Here is a 17,648-nt window from a genome sequence, read left to right on the forward strand (position 1 = left end):
TCCAAGAGTAGGCATAAGAGCCAGAGCCATACTTGTTCCCACAGTCAAGAGTTCCATAAAAGTACTGAGCTAGTAATTATATTTGGAGAGGCCCTGTTGTAGACCCTTGTAGGTCCTCTGCTTGCTGCTTTAGTCTCTGTGAATTCATTTGTGCCTGACTTAGTTGATTCATAGAGCCTTGTTCTCTGTTCTCCTGTGTCCTCTATCTCCTTTTACTCTCTGGCTCTTACAATTTATCCACCTATCTTTCCACAGGATTCCTTGAGCTTCGAGGGTCCAGACTTGATGAAGACTTCCCATTTAGATCTTTTCTCCACACAAGGACTATCTGTGGGTCTCTGCATCTGTTCACATTTGTTGGCAGAAGAAGCCTCTCTGATGATGACTAGATAAAGGCACTAATCTAGGAGAATAGCAGAATATCATTAGGAATCATATTGATTCTTTTCAGACCAGTAGCATTTGGTCTTACCCTAAGTCTCTGGGCTATCTAGTCTCTGGTTGTTGGCTAACAAGCAGTGTTGGGTATATGGTCCTTCTCTTTAAGTGAGCCTTAAGTTAAATCAGACATTGGTTGGCTACTCCCACAAGTTCTGTGCCAACATTGCTCTAGCATAATTTGTAGACAGGATAGATTGTAAGACAGAGGATTCGTCGCTGAAATTGGTATCCCCATTTCTTTTTGAGTAGCTTACAGATTACTTTTCTTCACCAAAGAGACTAGAACATAGGGTGTAGGGCTCCATGTAAGCACCAACTCAACTTCTCTATGTTCAATGAGCTATACAGGCATGGTCCTCAGAAATATGGTCCAGTTTGTAATCCATTGTCTTACCAACAGCATAGATTGTAAAAGAATTTCCATGGGACTTTCTTGGCCAACAACTCAATTGAAAGTAACCTAGTCCTGCCACTGGGAGCCTTGCCTGGCTACACAAGAGATAGACAGTTGAGATTCCCTATCGTTAATTACTAGAAATTCTCATAATGATTATCTTTATACATTCCAAGAAGTTTCCATTAAATTAGGTTTCCACTTCAGCCCCCAACTCTCTGCCCAATTTCAACAATCACTCCCCCACTTCTCTTCTTCTTCCTTATCTCTACTGCCAAACATACACCTAATTCTCCTGCTGCCATCCCAACTCTCCTTCAGTCCTCCCATAAAATATATACTAATGCCCTATCCCAAGGAGATCTCTATATACTCTTATACCCTTTCTCTTTATGTAACCTTTCTGGGTTTGTAGACTGTAGCTTAGTTATTATTTATTTATCCCCTTAACAGTGAATACATACCTATGTTAATGCATTCAGTGCTATGCCTGACTTCCTTTTTTATCAAGTTCAGTGTATATGGTTATATGTTGACATCTTTAATCCAGTAGAGTCCAGGCTTTTGGCAGGGTGATAAGTATAGATCTGTTGGCACTTTTCTGCATGAATACATCCAGTTTGACTAGCACCGTTTGTTGAAGATGCTGTCTTTTTTCCACTATGTATATCTCTCTTATTTGTGAAAAAGTAAGGTGTCCATATTTGAGTGGATTTATGTTTGGGTCCTTAGTTTGATTCCACTTATCTATTTGTCTATTTGTATGTCATTATTGTGTTTTTTTATGGTTCTGAAGTACAACTTGAAACAATGAATGGTGAGACCTCCAGAAGTTCTTACATCGTTCAGGATTGTTTTAATTGTCTAGGGTCTGTAAGTTTTTTTGTACCTTTATAAATATCTCCTTCTTTAAGTTAAGAAAAATATTCTTCTCTGATTTTGTTGAAAACATTTTCTGGGCCTTAGAAGTGAATTTCTTCTCCTTCCTCTATACATATTCTTATTTTTGTTCATTTGATAGTGACCCAGATTTGCTGAATGATTTGTGCCAGGAATTCTTTACATTTACCATTTTTTTTGACCAATGTATTCATTTCTTCTATTGTATCTTCAATGCCTGCCTTTCTGTTTTTCAATGCTTGTATTCTGTTGGTGAAGCTTGCCTCTGTAGCTCCTGTTCACATTCCTAAGTTTTTTATTTCTAATATTCCATCAGTTTGGGCTTTCTTTATTGATTTTACTTCCAATTTCAGGTATTGGGAAGCTTTACTTATTTTCTAACATTGCGTGTTTGTGTTTTTCTGAATTTTTAAGGTATCCATTAATTTCATCTTTACAGAATCCTAGGTGCTTATTTCCGGATTTGTCTTTGTTGGGTGGGTGTTTTGGTCCTTGTTTTCTTTTTCCTGTATAAATTTTCAGAAAATGTGATTTCTCTGTCACAGCATGTTTTCTGGCCTGTTCAGCTACTGTTTCTTTCATCCACAGGAAAACCTGCTGGTGTTGGAGACTAGGTAATTGGGATGAGTTGGGGGAAGGAAGATTGAAGAAGAAGGTCTTTGTGAGATACTGGACATAGTATCAGAGAGGAAACGAAGACCACAGAAGGTTTCCAGCTACAGAACTAGGGATGGGTCTTGGGTGAATGGATCTCAGGAGCAGGAGGAGAGTTGTGGGCTCTCCATCAAACTACTTGTTGTCCTGGGAAGAGCAGCTGTTTGGTTAGCTGGGAGTTGCTGCTAGAAGTGGGGACTAAGGTTAGTAGAAGATGGCATTTGTGGTCCAGAGAAGATGTGGGCAGTGGGGAAGGGAAACCACATCTAGTACTCTGGTACGACAGTAGGAAAGAGACTGAAGAATTGTGTCTGGGAGAACAGGGACACAGGAGAAGGTCTGTGGACAGCCCACCTGATATTCTGGCAGGTTTGGCCTAGGTTGTGCCTGCTGGAGATGGGATCTGGAATACAGAGAAGAGCTGGGAGAGAGATGTTAGGAGTGGATGGTCTATGGGATCCACAAGAGATATGGGAAAGGGGGAGGGAAGGATGAACCTGGTGTTTTGGTACAATAGTAGGAATACGATTGAAGGGTTGGGTCCTGTCTTCCCATATTAATCTTTAGAATGTGATGGTTCCCTCAAATATTCTCAAAATAACAGGATTTCAGAATCTTCTACATATTGGCCATAGTCATTTTCCTTGAAAATATTTATTTCTAGATGTATGTGTTATAACTGAATATTTAGATGTAATTCAATCAGCCCTTATTATATGAACACATGGTGGCTCCAATTTTATTTAATCCCAAAATAACATGATGTTTTCTTTATTTTTCTTATCAGTTTCATGGTTTTGTCTGTATTGACTTTGTGGTCAGTGAAAAACTGCTTCTGGGTCATATCTTTGCCATCCATGGCTTACTCATTTTATTGAACATAAAGGTGGCAATTTATTTTCTTGATTCTCTTTTTAAATTTAATAATATTGTTGTGCCACTTGAAAATAAAATTTTAACCTATTGTGTAATCAACTAGGTTTCATTGTTGATAAATCTGGCAACTTTTATTGGTTATAAGTCTTTAATCAAATAAGTAAAAATATTGGCAAAGCTGGTCTTATAAAACAAATAGGATAGTATCATTTCTGCCTTCATATCCAACCACTATCATAGTACAAGCTAAATATAGTATGCTTAGGTCATTGACTAATTAATTTGAGCTTACTCTAACAAACCAATCTGAAAAACTTACATTAAAATCTCTGTCTTAAAGCAAAGACTTAATCTCCTTCTATCTATGATTCTGCTATATCCAATATGTATCTCCCAAAGCTTTCATATCCTCCATGTAGAACTGACAGGAAAAAGGAGAAACACAGTAAGAAAACCACCACTTGATTTTTAAACATCTTCACAGAAAAATAGAAAATGTATGACTTGATTGACTCAAAAAGTACATCTGAGAAATGACTTCACATTTGTTATGGAGGGAGAGAAGAAATTTATTACAAAGCTACAAGCTGCTCTAGCCATTTTATTCCTCGCCCATAAGGCATAATAAAGACTTCCTTCAAGGAAGACTACCCAAATTTTCATCAAGTAATTACTTCCACTTCCAAGTTGTAAATGTGAATATAACAAAATACAAATTTCTTCATTGATTTCTGTAAATCACCACAAAAGTGTATACTCAACATATACCTCCCTATTATCACCTTCAGCTCCCCTCACCACTTCCCTTTCTTCCTCCCTCCCTACACCCCTCTATCTAGGGGTAACACTGAGAAAAGCATAATAAATATTATAAAATGTGATTAAAACTACCAACAGGAAGAGATGGAAAGCATGAAATCCACAGCAAAAATTAACCTCACCTAAGTCCCTCCCTCCAACTTGCCCCAGCCCATTCTAATACATATCCCTTCAACTTGATACTTTCCTATTTTTGCTATAATTCACTGTTGGTGTTATCTATACACACATGAGTGTAGAGTTATCCACTCAGGTCTATATAACTTACTAGGTAGCCATTTTCAAAGACAGGTAGATAGCAACTAATACTAATTTCACATGAAGTTCTCATAAAGACATACTTCTATATTTTAAATTGTACTGCTTGTAACAGCATGCACAAGATCTTCAAGTTCAAACCACACAAAAGAGGAACATGGAGAAGGGAGTGTAAGCACAAAGTCCCATTTCCAACCAATACTTTTCAATGCAAAGAATGGTAGCCCTGTCTATATGTGTCTCACATATGTCTCACACAAATATGTTCAATTCAGTATAGTAACTATCTGGTTATTCTTAACAGTTTCTGATGTACTAACTTACTCCAACAATTAGCCATCATTACTTATCATTTTCAGAACTTCACAGCAAGTAAAATATATATTCTTAGACAAAATATCTAATTCAGGGGAGTTAATCCTGTTAAAAGATTTTGGAAATGTCTAACAATTTCAAACCAGGTTAATGAATCCTTAAAGGTTTACAAAGAAGCAGTCCATTACTTCTAGTACACAGGTAAATCTGTGACTTCTTTATTATTAATAAATAAACCACGTTGTAAACCCCAAAATACTAAGCCAATCTTCAAGTGTAAAATAAATTAAATTATTTATATTTAAATTGTGAACACAAATTTTTGTTTATGGATTTTTTTCTCAGTCTTCTCCATGAGTCTCAGTACTTGCCCTATAAACCCTCATTGACACTGACTTTGAAAGTGAGCAGGATATCTAGCTGGGTTTTTAATAGCTTTCATCCAAAAGCATTTGTTTGAACTTTGAGGTTCTGTTTTGGGGGTCAGAAAATCTTTGATCTTCTCAGTCAGGTACTTCAATAGGCACTAGCTATATAGCAATAATGGCCATGAATCCCTTGCCCTCAAAGTACTCACAGTTCAGTAGAAGAAAGCTTTAAAAGTAATTGTGATAAACTCAAATATATACAAAACAAAATGAATACACTGAAGATGTAAGAATCAATTCAACTCATCAAACTGAAGGCTTCAGATAATAGATATCACCATACCCAGAGGGTTGTACACTAATAATTTACATCTGTGTGGCACTTAAAGCAGCAAACACTGCACATATGTTTCATTTTCCCTTAAGGAAAAGCACTCTTGATTGTTACATTGCTGTTATTGTTATTATAAGTTATGTGATAGGCACTTTATTACCTGGAATATTAGAATTCAGTTTCGGTTCTCCTAGAGTGTAAAATTTAAAGGAAAGATGAAAATCTTTGTAATGATAGGACCCTGTCTTTTAGACTCTGTCACTGCTGTAAGAAAATGATTCCTCCTCTCTAAATCCTCATTGCTTAGTTCATAACATAACGCTTTGTATTCTTAGGGTTACATGAATTTCACATGAAGTATAAAATGCATTGGAGGACTCCAGCCCTATGCTTAGGATTATGAACTTTCAACAACCTGGTTTTAGTTCTTGGGTCAGATTCTGGAAGACAGAGTGGTGATAAATTAATGTCCTAGAAGAGAGAGAGTAAAGAAATACGGAGAATGGATGGAAGATTCCAGGAACCACTAGCAAAGGACAGTGGTTAGGAATGTCTCCCAGTAGTCTAGCTGTAAGATGGATGCCATAACTAAAGCATGTAAGAAGAAAAGAAAGATGATAGAAGACACACCTAAAGCCGAAATGTCACAAGAATGAGCTTAATATTAATAAGCAAGAAAAGTCGAAGATGCTGCCACTGATAAGACCATCGAAGGATATGATTGTTTGATGGTAGATATTCAATTTTAAATTGTTTAAAGAACTAAGACATTTGTGTGAAGAGATGTAGAATTCAGAAAGGAAGTCAATATTGTTATTTATAATATCTGAGAGTCAAAACCTGTAGGAGATTCTGAGACATGCAAAAAACAAGATCAACAAAAGACAGAAGCTCAGGAAGTGAGAACTATAAACATTTAGGAAAAGGTCATGAGGCAGGGTAGAGGAATCTAGCCTAAACGTGTATACTAAGGTATTTGAAAATCAAATAGAAGTATGAGACAGAAACAAACTGAAGTAAGACTTATGGAGAAGCATCAAGAAATAAATCGTATTAAAGGTATTAAACACATGCAGACTATGAGCTCTTTAGCAAACATCAAAAGCACCAATGGGGTGTATAATAAAAAATAATTGAGATAAACAGGAATTATATGACTATACATGTATAAACATATATACATAAATATATATCAGGAGAAAAAACATAGAAGTAGGATATGAAGTGTTTTTAATGAATACTTACTTGACTTTAAAGGGCCCATTTGAGGCTTACATTGCTTTTCTGCAAAGCAGCCACAACTCTGAAAGTGAGCACACAAGATGTGTGCAAGATGAAGGTCAGCTCTGTCATGCAGTAGCTTCTGTCTAGCACAGGGACTGCACAACCATGTAAAACAGCCCTTAGTGAGCAGTCTTCATAGTTGAAATGCAGGGCACAGGAAGTACACTGGTGGGACATTAATATAGATGGCATCTTCTAGAGAGCCTGTGGAGAGCCTTTAAAGCCAGGGAGACTTTTGTATTGAATTTAGGAGACCATGGGGAACCATCCAGGACAGTGAGGTTCACTTAAGGAAGATGAGGCTGGCAGCGAAGTGGGGATGGGTGGGAGGCAGAAACGCAGATGGCCGGGACTCTAACTAGGAAGACACTTCAATTAAAGAGCACAGGTTCATTTCCCCTTTGATCTGGTTTAAGGTATTTTAAGTGAAACCTAGGGAAAGGAAAAGAAATGAAAGAGGTCATGCAAAGAATACTGTTTATCCACAGAGATTTAGTTCCTAAACTTTGAAAGGAATCAGCTCCTCCAGGAGCAAATTAAGCAGGTACAGTGTCAGGAAGTCACCACTCACCTGGGCAATGTGATTTAGTGCATTGCCTTTCTAACTCTCTGAAGGACTAAGATGTTTTGAAGTGCTCTTTGTAGCCCTTCCCTGGGGTATTCTTGTTCCCTGTTACTGGAAGAAATGTTGAATCCAAGGCCAGTTGATTACAAACAAAAACGTTAGCGGAAGCAACTCACACAGTATAATCCACACAATTGCTCACTTGTTTAAAACCTTAGCTCCTCAGGTGAAAATGGCCTGATTTTTAATTACCCTCCTGCCTGCTTTAGTAAATCAGTTGTCTGGCTTTGAAGAATCCAAAGGGGCAAAATAATGAAGCAAAATTATAAGATTAATGGGAAAAAATAGAAAAACAGGTTGAAGCCAATGAAGAAATTTTAAGGGTCAAACAGAATACACCGTGCTCCATCTGAATATCATAAAACATCCTCACAATCAACTTAATATTCATATTTTACATATTGAACACATCTAAAATTTGTGCTTATAATTTGTAAATCACATTAATAGTTTGAAATGTCTGTCAAGTTCATATGCAAATAAATAGCATTAGCATGATATTTGCACAAAGATTTAAATGAATATCCTATGTCTAATGAATGCACAGAAGTCACAATTGATACAAACTACAGTGAAGACTAAGTTTCAAATCCATATACACAAAATGAAAATATACATGTAAATATTTGCTTGCTCGTATGTGGTGATATATGCATATACATCCTATACATTTACACATACATATACATCATATATGCATGTACACATACACATATCCATATATGTATAAAGTTACATACAAATGTGGAGATGTAGGAGAGTGATTGAGGGGGTGAGAAGTGTGTAGGAATGTAGATGTGGGTGTGGGTGTGTAGATGTAAGAGTGCAGATATGTATGTACAGTGAGGGTGAGGAGTGTGGGTATGAGGAATTGTGTGGGTGAGGGCGTCACAGCTTATAACTTCCAACCAAAGCAACAAGTGATGAAACGTACCCTTCATTGTCCTTGCTACAGCTGTAGAGGTAAACAACGGAAACGTTAGTGAACTATTGCTTGCTGCGTTGACAGAGTTTTTAGGCTGAGACAAAACCAAGAATGGAATTTAAAAGGCTTCATCTGAAGAGACAGGACTGAGATTCTGGGAAGACTGCTCAAGTATACAAGAGGAGACTATCAGTAAGTATAGCGGTGCCAAGAGAAGACTCTGGATCACCCAGGGGACCTTGTTTCAAACCTATCTTAAAAAATGAGCATTCAGCAAGGCATAAATCAGCGTGTATTTGAAAGATTTGCCCACTGCTTGAAAGTTTTCAGAAGTCTTTGCTGTAATAATGCACTACACGTGTAGATCCAAGGAGCATCCCTGTTCTGATGAGTCAAATTGTAATGCCCCTTAACTCATGGAGCATTGGTGTCTGAATTCCATTTCTTGTTTGTGTGATTTAAAAAAAAATCAAAGAAAAACCTGACAAGGTTTATTTTGGGTTACGGTGGCAGAGGGATAAAGTCCATTTATGATAGGAAAAATAGGAAGGTAGATAAAGAAGTCACAGAGGCAGAAGCATGAGGCCAACTGGTCACTTTACATCCACACTTGGGAAGCAGGGTCTAGGTCAGGGCTACTAAGTCTCCAGACCTACCCACAGTAATTTACTTGCAGTCAAAGGTCCATTTACAAAAGGTTTCACAGACTTCTCAAACAGTACCACTATCTGGAGAATAGATGTTGAGCCTACAGAGGGCACTTCACGTTCAAACTACATTTAGGTAGAGGAGCATCCTGGAAGAACCTAAACCAAGATACAGAATTAACTCTGAAAGAGAATTGTCCCAAATCTACCTTCGGTCATTTTGTGAATTGTCACATCCTAGAGGAACAAATGTTTACAACTAAAATTAAAGAAGATTTGAAAAACAAAAGTAACCATTACCAAGAAAAAAAATTCAAAATACTTTAGTTCTCATTAAAAATAATGAGAAGTAAAATAGCTAGAAAGTTCAACCAATAGTAAAGAAAAATACTAAATTAACTTTATTAATTAATAATTGACATGAATAGTTGTGGTGATTTGAATATACTTGGCTCAGGGAGTGGCATCATTATGAGGTGTGACCTTATTGGAGGAAGTGTGTCACTGTAGGGTTGGGCATTGAGACCCTCCTCCTAGCTGTCTGAAAACAGTCTTCTCCTGTTTGAGGCTGAACAAGATATAGAACTCTCAGCTCCTCCAGCACTATGCCTGTCTGGACTCTGCCATGCTTCCTGCCATAAAGATAGTAGACTGAATCTCAGAATCTGTAAGCTAGACCAAATAAAAGGTTGTCCTTTATACGTGTCTTTTCACAGCAATGGAAACCCTAACTAAGATAATAGTAGAATTCAAAGCCAAAGACATTGAAACTTTAACTGAAGTTCTATTCTCTATACCAAAGAGTTAATCAAATAAGAGACTAAAAAATGACACAAATTAAGTTTCTCAGGTTAAGTGTGTCAAAAGAAAATTAACAGGATTAATGGCTGACCCATAGTCTCAGAGAAAAGATCAGTATTGCATAGGAATAGAAACAATCCAAGAATAACAAATGCAGAGAAAATAAAGACAATTTAAGTGAAAAGAATATCATAGAACTATAGTACAACTTCAGCGTTTGGTATTTTTGTTGTTGCTGTAGTTCAACTATGGTTGGAGCTTTCAAAACAGAGTAAGAACAAATAATAATCAAACAATAACTGAATTTTTACAGAATTAAAAATTATTAAACCATATAAATTCTTCAATGAACCTTAAGTACAGTAACATGAAGAAATCTACATCAGAGAATATCATTTCAAAATATAAAATTCAGCACTGAAGCAAAAACCTTGAAAACAGTCATAGAGAATGGACATTCTGTAGTAAAAAACATATCTAAGAACTACATCAGATATGTCATCATAGAAAAATGCAAATTATAATAATGCAAATAATAATGGTGCTAGATCTAGCCACAGGTTCAATTTTGCACTAAAACAGTTCTGCTATGTGCACTCTAACAAATGTAAAAGGAGGTTGTTTCAGAATGTCTAGGGTTCTTTTCCTTTCGTTGGGATAACAATGCCCTCATAATACAACTTGAGGAAGAAAGGGCTCATTTTGTCTCATAGTTCCAGTGCACGGTCCATCACCATGGGTGTGTTATACAGCAGAAGCTGGATTCTGCTGGTCACATCTCATCTACCATCAGGAAACAGAGAAGCGAGAGTTTGCTAAGTTTCAGCTTGCTCTCTTCCTTTTATACAGTCCAGGATACCCGCCAGAGAAGGATACGACCCATAATAAGCAGGTCCTCCACCTTCTGTCAACCTAACCATGATTATCCCCAAAGGCATGCAGAGTCTTACCTCGAAGTAATACAATATTCTGCAGAGCTGACAAGTAACACTACTTATTGAAGAGCAAAGCAGACAGACAGCAAATCTATGCTTTTATAAATAAGCAATATAACACACTGACTAAGAACACAGAATCTGGGAAGAGCTTGGTAATCTCATAGCTATGTGACTTGGAACAATTAACTGTTGGGGGCTTAAGTTTGCTCAACAGTAAGTTGATAATAATGCTGGTACCTATTACTGAGGATTTTTGAAAATATTAATATTGTGGAGAGTGTATCCCTGTGTGATTGTGGAACAGTTTCATTAGATACCGTATCAAGTCCTCCAAGTAATATAATCTATCAGTCTAGAAAAAAATTCAGGTTAAAACTTTGGAAGTGTACTTAATGACACTGTAGAGAAATTTTAATCCAGCTAATGGCTGCATTAGCAAGGAATCACCTCAAAAACCCTAGGTCTACAAGATGTGGCTGGAATGCATACATGCCACACACTTTAATCGCTCTGGCTGGAATACAGACACACCTTTAGTACATACCTTTAATCCTAAACACTCATGTCTAATGGGGGGTAAACATAGGGACTAATCTAAGAAAGTTTGGACAGAATGAGTCAGAGATAGGATATACCCAACTCTCATGAGAATGGACAGGAAAGAGAGACTACTTAAAGAGCAGCGAGGAAGAGAGAATAGACTTCAGCAGTGGTACTCGGTTCAGTGCAGTGCAGTGTAGTTCGGAGCACTTCAGAACAATTCAGTCCAAAGCAAAGAGAAGCCAATTTAAATCTTGGAGAGGAGTTTGAGGCTGAGTTGAACCGACCAGCCAGATCTCAGAAAGAGTTAGAAAGGATGAGTTTATTCAGCAGTGCATTCCGGAGGCTGAAACATTCTAGGCTGAAACAGACTGAGGCTGAAACCTGGAGACTTCAGTGTTCAATGGGCTTGCAGAAGATTCAATTGGACTGAGGTTAGAAACTTTAGGGCATCAGCTTAAGGATGCTTAAATAGAAACACTGGGCTCAGTACAAGCCATATTATTTGCACAGATTGGGTATGGTTCTCACCTCATCCCTTCATCTGAGGGAATGAAAGTGACATCTACATTTACATCTGGCACCCAAAGTCACTTACATGACATTTGAATGATTCAGAGAAACTAGTTCTAGCTTTAAATAGTCCTGGAAGTTTTGTCAGGACTATTACTTCTTATTATTAAAAAGCTTTTAAAAGTTCAGGTTGGCACTAGACCATAACTAAATAGTTAACTAGAAGAAATATTATCAGTGTAAACACCAACCTTTGGGAAATCAATATACAAAACTTAAAAATATCCTCAATATCAAAGAGAATTCTCAAATGAATTAAATATTAATTCTAGCAGTAAACTTTTTACTCAAGCAAAAAATATTTCTCAGTTGTATGTTTATTGATTTAACTCTCAAAATTCCTAATGTGTTATTTATTCGAATGTTAGGACAAATACCTGAGGAAAATTCTCTTTTGGCTTATGGCTTTGGAGATTTCAGTCTGGCACAGCAAGGAAGTGCATCAACACGGTGACCAAAGCAAAGAGAGAAATTTTGCATTTATGGACCTTTTCTCTCTTCCTTCCTTCCTTCCTTCCTTCCTTTCTTTTTTTATTTTAGCATTCAGATTACAGTCTATTAAACAATCTTATACATGCCTAGAGTAGAATAGCCCCTTAATCCTCTATCGAAGCACCTCTTTAAACATAGCCATGGGTCTGGCTCAAAAATTCCTTGAAAATCATCATGATTCACCACACTAATCATATACGATCTTACCCTCCTTCATCCATCTAATTCCATCCAGAGCCATCTATTACAGAGGAAAGAAATAGGCAGTTCCACAAAAGATGTGCATGACTGCAGGGAATTTATATAAAACAATCTCCCCTTTCTTATATGTACACACACACATACACATAGCACAATATACTGTCTTTGCCATAAAAATAGTTATTTTCTCAGCAATTATTCCTGAGACTACGCAACTGTAAAAGTTAACTATCAAATCTTAAATAACTTAGTCTATCTTAAACAAATAGGAAAAAAATCTCTGAACCACACCAAACAATAATATTGTTCACTGTGGAGATTCTGACTTGCCTTGTAAGGATAGTTTGGATAGCATATTAACGATGAGAAATCTTCTTGAGAGATAGAACTCTGCTAAAATTCTTTCAGTATACTTACTGCTTTTACACGCACACTCATTAAAAGAAGAGTCTGGGTTTTTCTACCAAAACTCTCATAAAAAGCTCTTTAAATATTAAATATTTCCTGCAAACACTCATTAAATGCAGAGTTGTGGAAACATTCATGTTATTCTTGGCTATTTCCCACTCCCTACTGCAATGAGGATGATCTATGAACAAGGCCTCTGTGCCACATCTTAATTATTTTTTAGGGGGTAGTGGATTAGAGGCAAGAAGGAAAGGAGTAAAATATTAACCCAAATGTCTCACTTCTGTCCTTTTAATCTTTGTACCAGTGCAAGTGTGGCTTATAAAGCCCCTGTCTCAGAAGACTCAGAAACTTTGTCGAGATAATAAATGAAAATGATTTCAAGAAAAGCACAGTCTTCATAATGTTTGCATTCCGCAAAAGTGGAATATGCTGAATATAACGAGATCCTTCCTGGGAGCCAGGAAACAAGCAACAGGAAATAAAGGAATACTGTAGCCAAGGAGGAGGGAGGGAAAGAGTGGAGAAGAGGGGAAGAAAGGGAGAGAGTGATAAAAACAAGAAAGACAAAACGTAACAAATCTGTGAAATACGTAGCCCAGGACTTCCAAATGTAGTACTTTATAACAAACTAAGTAGAGAGTTTATTTGGAAGAGTCAAGCATAAATACTTCAGATAAGTGCAGTTCTCGACCCTCACCACCACCCTGCCTCACTCATTCCACATCACTCATTTATCACAGTTAATATGCTTCTACTTCTTCAAGGTAGATCACCAGCTATGGAATTAAATTTTAATTAAAATCTGTCATAAATAGCTAGTAGATACACAAATATACATGTTCTTAGCATTTTCTCTAGGCTGAAACTCTGTTAGGAACCAAAGCTAGCTATTGCTCTTCTAGGACTGTTCACAGGGCATATGTGTAACTGAATTGTGAATGACATTGTCCAGGCAGCATATGACATAAAGACAAAATGACCAACAAGACTTCTAGTGTCTCTGGTTCCATAAAGAATACATGTTAAGAAGATGGATTATAAGAAATTATTGCACAGTTACTTAGTACAACCATGATAAAGTATACAAGTCTATAATACTGTTTTCCATGTCCAAATTAAGAAAATGATTTTGTTTTCTTGAGCCCATCTAAACTTTAGAGCTATCCTCAATCTCCAACTGAATCTATTTTAACATCACCTATCACAAGTTACTTTGCTCAGTACCTCAGTTTTATAACTAGCAAAATGGAAATGGAGATGAGTCAGTATACACATGAAGTATTTTTATTGGATTTTTTTATCCCCTTTCCCAGTTTCCACTCCAGAAACAAGCTATCCCATCCTTGTTCCCATGTTTATATGAGGGTGCTCCCTTACCTACCCACCAAATCCCTCCCACATGACCACCGGACCTTCCCTTATATAAGGGGCATTGAGCACTGACAAAACCAAGGGCCTCTCCTCCCATTGATGCCCAACAAGGCTGTCCTCTGATACATATATGGATGAAGCCATAGGTCCATCCCTGTGTTCTTTTGGGATGGTGGTTTATTCTCTGAGATCTCTGGGGATACAGGGTCAGGTTGGTTGATATTGTTCTTCTTATGGGGTTGCAAACCCCTTCAGTTACTTCAATCCTTTCTCTAACTCCTCCATTGGGGACCCTGTTCTCAGTTCAACAATTGGTTGTGAGCACCCACCTCATTATTTGTCAGGCTCTGGCAGAACAGAACCACTTAGGAGAGAGCTGTATCAACCTCTGTCAGCATTACTTCTTGACTTCAGCAATATTGTGCAGGTTTTGTGTATGTTTATAATATGGATCCCCTAGGTAGTGCAGTCTCTGGACAGTCTTTCCTTCAGTCTCCGCTCTACATGTTGTCTCCATGTTTCCTCCTAAGTATATGGTTTCCCCTTCTAAGCAGGTCTGAAACATCCAAACTGTGGTCTTCATTTTTCTTGAGCTTCGTGTGGTTTGTGTATTGTGTCTTGGGTATTCTGAGTTTGGGGGCTAATATCCACTTATCAGTGAGTAAATACAATGTATGTTCTTTTGTGATGGGGTTACCTCACTCAGGATATTTTCTAGTCCCATTCATTTGCATGAGAATTTTATGAAATCATTGCTTTTAATAGCTGAGTAGTATTCCAGTGTATAAATGTACCCCATTTTGTATCCATTGCTCTGTTGAAGGGCATCTGAGTTCTTTGCAGCTTCTGGCTATTATAAATAAGGCTCTATGAACAAGCGAAGCATGTGACTTTGTTATATGTTGGAGCATCCTTTGGTATATGCCCAGGAGTGCTATAGCTGTGTCCTCAGGTAGCACTATGTCCAATTTTCTGAGAAACTGCCAGACTGATTTCCAGAGTAGTTGTACCAGTTTGCAGTCCCACCAACAATGGAGGAGTGTTCTTCTTTCTCCACATCTTCACAAGCACCGGCTGTCAACTGAGTTTCTGATCTTAGCCATTCTGACTGGTGGGAGGTGGAATCTCAGGGTTGTTTTGGTTTGCATTTCCCTGATGACAAAGGATGTTGAACATTCCTTTAGGTGCTTCTCAGCCATTCTATATTCCTCAGTTGAGAATTCTTTGTTTAGTTCTGTAGTCCATTTTTTTAATAGGGTTATTTAATTCTCTAAAGTCTAACTCTTGAGTTCTTTGTATATATTGGATATTAGACCTCTATTGGATGTAGGATTGGTAAAGATCGTTTCTCTATCTGTTGGTTGCTGCTTTGTCCTAATGACAGTGTCCTTTGCCTTACAGAAACTTTGCAATTTTATGAGGTCCCTTTTGTCAATTCCTGCTTTTAGAGCATAAGCCATTGGTATTCTGTACAAGAAATATTCCCCTATGCCATGTTTTTGAGGCTGTTGCCCACTTTCTCCTGTATTAATTTCAGTGTACTAATTTTATATGGAGGTCCTTGATTAACTTGGACTTGAGCTTTCTACAAGGTGATAAGAATGGATCAATTTGCATTCTTCTACCTACTGACCACCAGTTGATCTAGCACCATTTGTTGAAAATATCTTTTTGCATTTTACATTTCCTTTGACCATTGTATCAATGTTTTCTATGTTTTCTGTCCCTGAGATTCTCTCTTCTATCTTTCATACTCTGTTGGTGATGCTTGCATCTATGACTCCTGATCTCTTTCCCAGGTTTTTTATCTCCAGGGTTGTTTCCCTTTGTGACTTCTTTATTGTTTCAATAAATAATTGGATGGTTTTGTTCAATTCCTTCACCTCTTTGGTTGTGTTTTCCTGTAATTCTTTAAGGGATTTTTGTGTTTCCTCTTTAAGGTCTTCTGTTTACCTGTGTTGTCCTGTATTTTTTTTAAAGGAGTTACTTATATCTTTCTTAAAGCCCTCTAACATCATTATGAGATGTGATTTTAAATCATAATCTTGCTTTTCTGGTGTGTTGAGGTATCCACGACTTGCTGTGGTGGGAGAACAGGGTTCTGATGATGCCAAGTAGCCATGCTTTCTGTTGCTTATGTTCTTGCACTTGCCTCTTGCCATCTGTTTATCTCAGTTCTTAGCTGGTTGCTGTCTCTGACAGTGGCTTGACCCTCCTGAAAGTCTGTGTGTCAGCAGTCCTTGGAGACTATTGTTTTCCATTGGGATTTGTGTACCAAGAGCTGTGGCACAGGGTCAGTTCTGGAAACAGACAGAAACCAGAAGGATCCTGTCCCAGACTGCTCCTCAGTTCCTGCGTCCTGAGGGATCCAGGTGGGTCCCTCTAAGCAGAAGTGGTGGTCTCACCTGTGCTCTCAGGTATGTCAGCACTCCTGGGAGACCAGCTCTCCCCTGGTGGAATTTGGGTATCAAGAGATGTGACCTACATATGAAGTTTTAATGATAGCAGGGCAGACATGTGCTGACGGTCAGGAAAATGCTATCAGAAATTACATTCAGCAAAATGATGTAGTGTAAAAGGGAATCTTGGGAAATTACAGAGAAGAAGGGCTATGCTATGCAGTGGGAACTCTACATCAATGGACCGGATAAAAGAAAGAAGCTGAGGGATTGGTACAGGAAAGACTTATTAAATTGTTCTGGAGAAAGTGAAAGAGCCCAGATCAAGTCAGAATTTTCAGGACCTCAAGGCTCTTAGACTTTAACGTAGTCAGACTTTTAAAAAAATCAGTAGAGAATTACATGATTATAATTTGATTTTGAAAAAAATAATCTCTGATCCAAAAAGTAACATGTAAGTATAAAATTGGAAGAACATAGAAGAAATATGTATCTGCAATATCAGTACAAATTTTTTAAAAATAGTGACAGCCTTAAAGAGCCAGATTAGACACAAAATGATATTGAAAATGAAGATAAAACTGACGATAAAATGCAGAATAAAATAGGATAGTAAAAAAATCAAAAGTATCAAGGGAACACTTCCATGACTTCACAGTTTTATCAGTGGGCTTTCCTATCACAGATTCTCATCTTGAATCATTTTGGCAGACTTCTACCACAGTTCCCAGGCAGACAGACTATATAAAAAGTCTCAGCTCTTCCATCAGCACCGAGCTAGCAGTTGGCGTAAAGCTGTATGTGGGCCAGAGATGGTGGCTCCCACCTATAGTAAGCACTCAAGGAGGCTGTGGCATCTTGAGTCACATAGTAAGACTTACCTTAAACCACATCTTAGGCTAACTAATAACCTATCCCAATAACTTCCTTGTAAAATAGTACACTTTTATTTAATAAATACTAAATGAATTAAATTTAATATTTTTATATAAGCATACTGTCATCTCTTCAAAAGATTGAGGTTAGAACTAATGTACAGGTATTCCATTATTCTCACACATGGACATTTAAATGCTTCCCAA

This window comes from Rattus norvegicus, chromosome 2 (assembly GCF_036323735.1).
Source record: "Rattus norvegicus strain BN/NHsdMcwi chromosome 2, GRCr8, whole genome shotgun sequence".
Classification (NCBI taxonomy): Eukaryota; Metazoa; Chordata; class Mammalia; order Rodentia; family Muridae; genus Rattus; species Rattus norvegicus.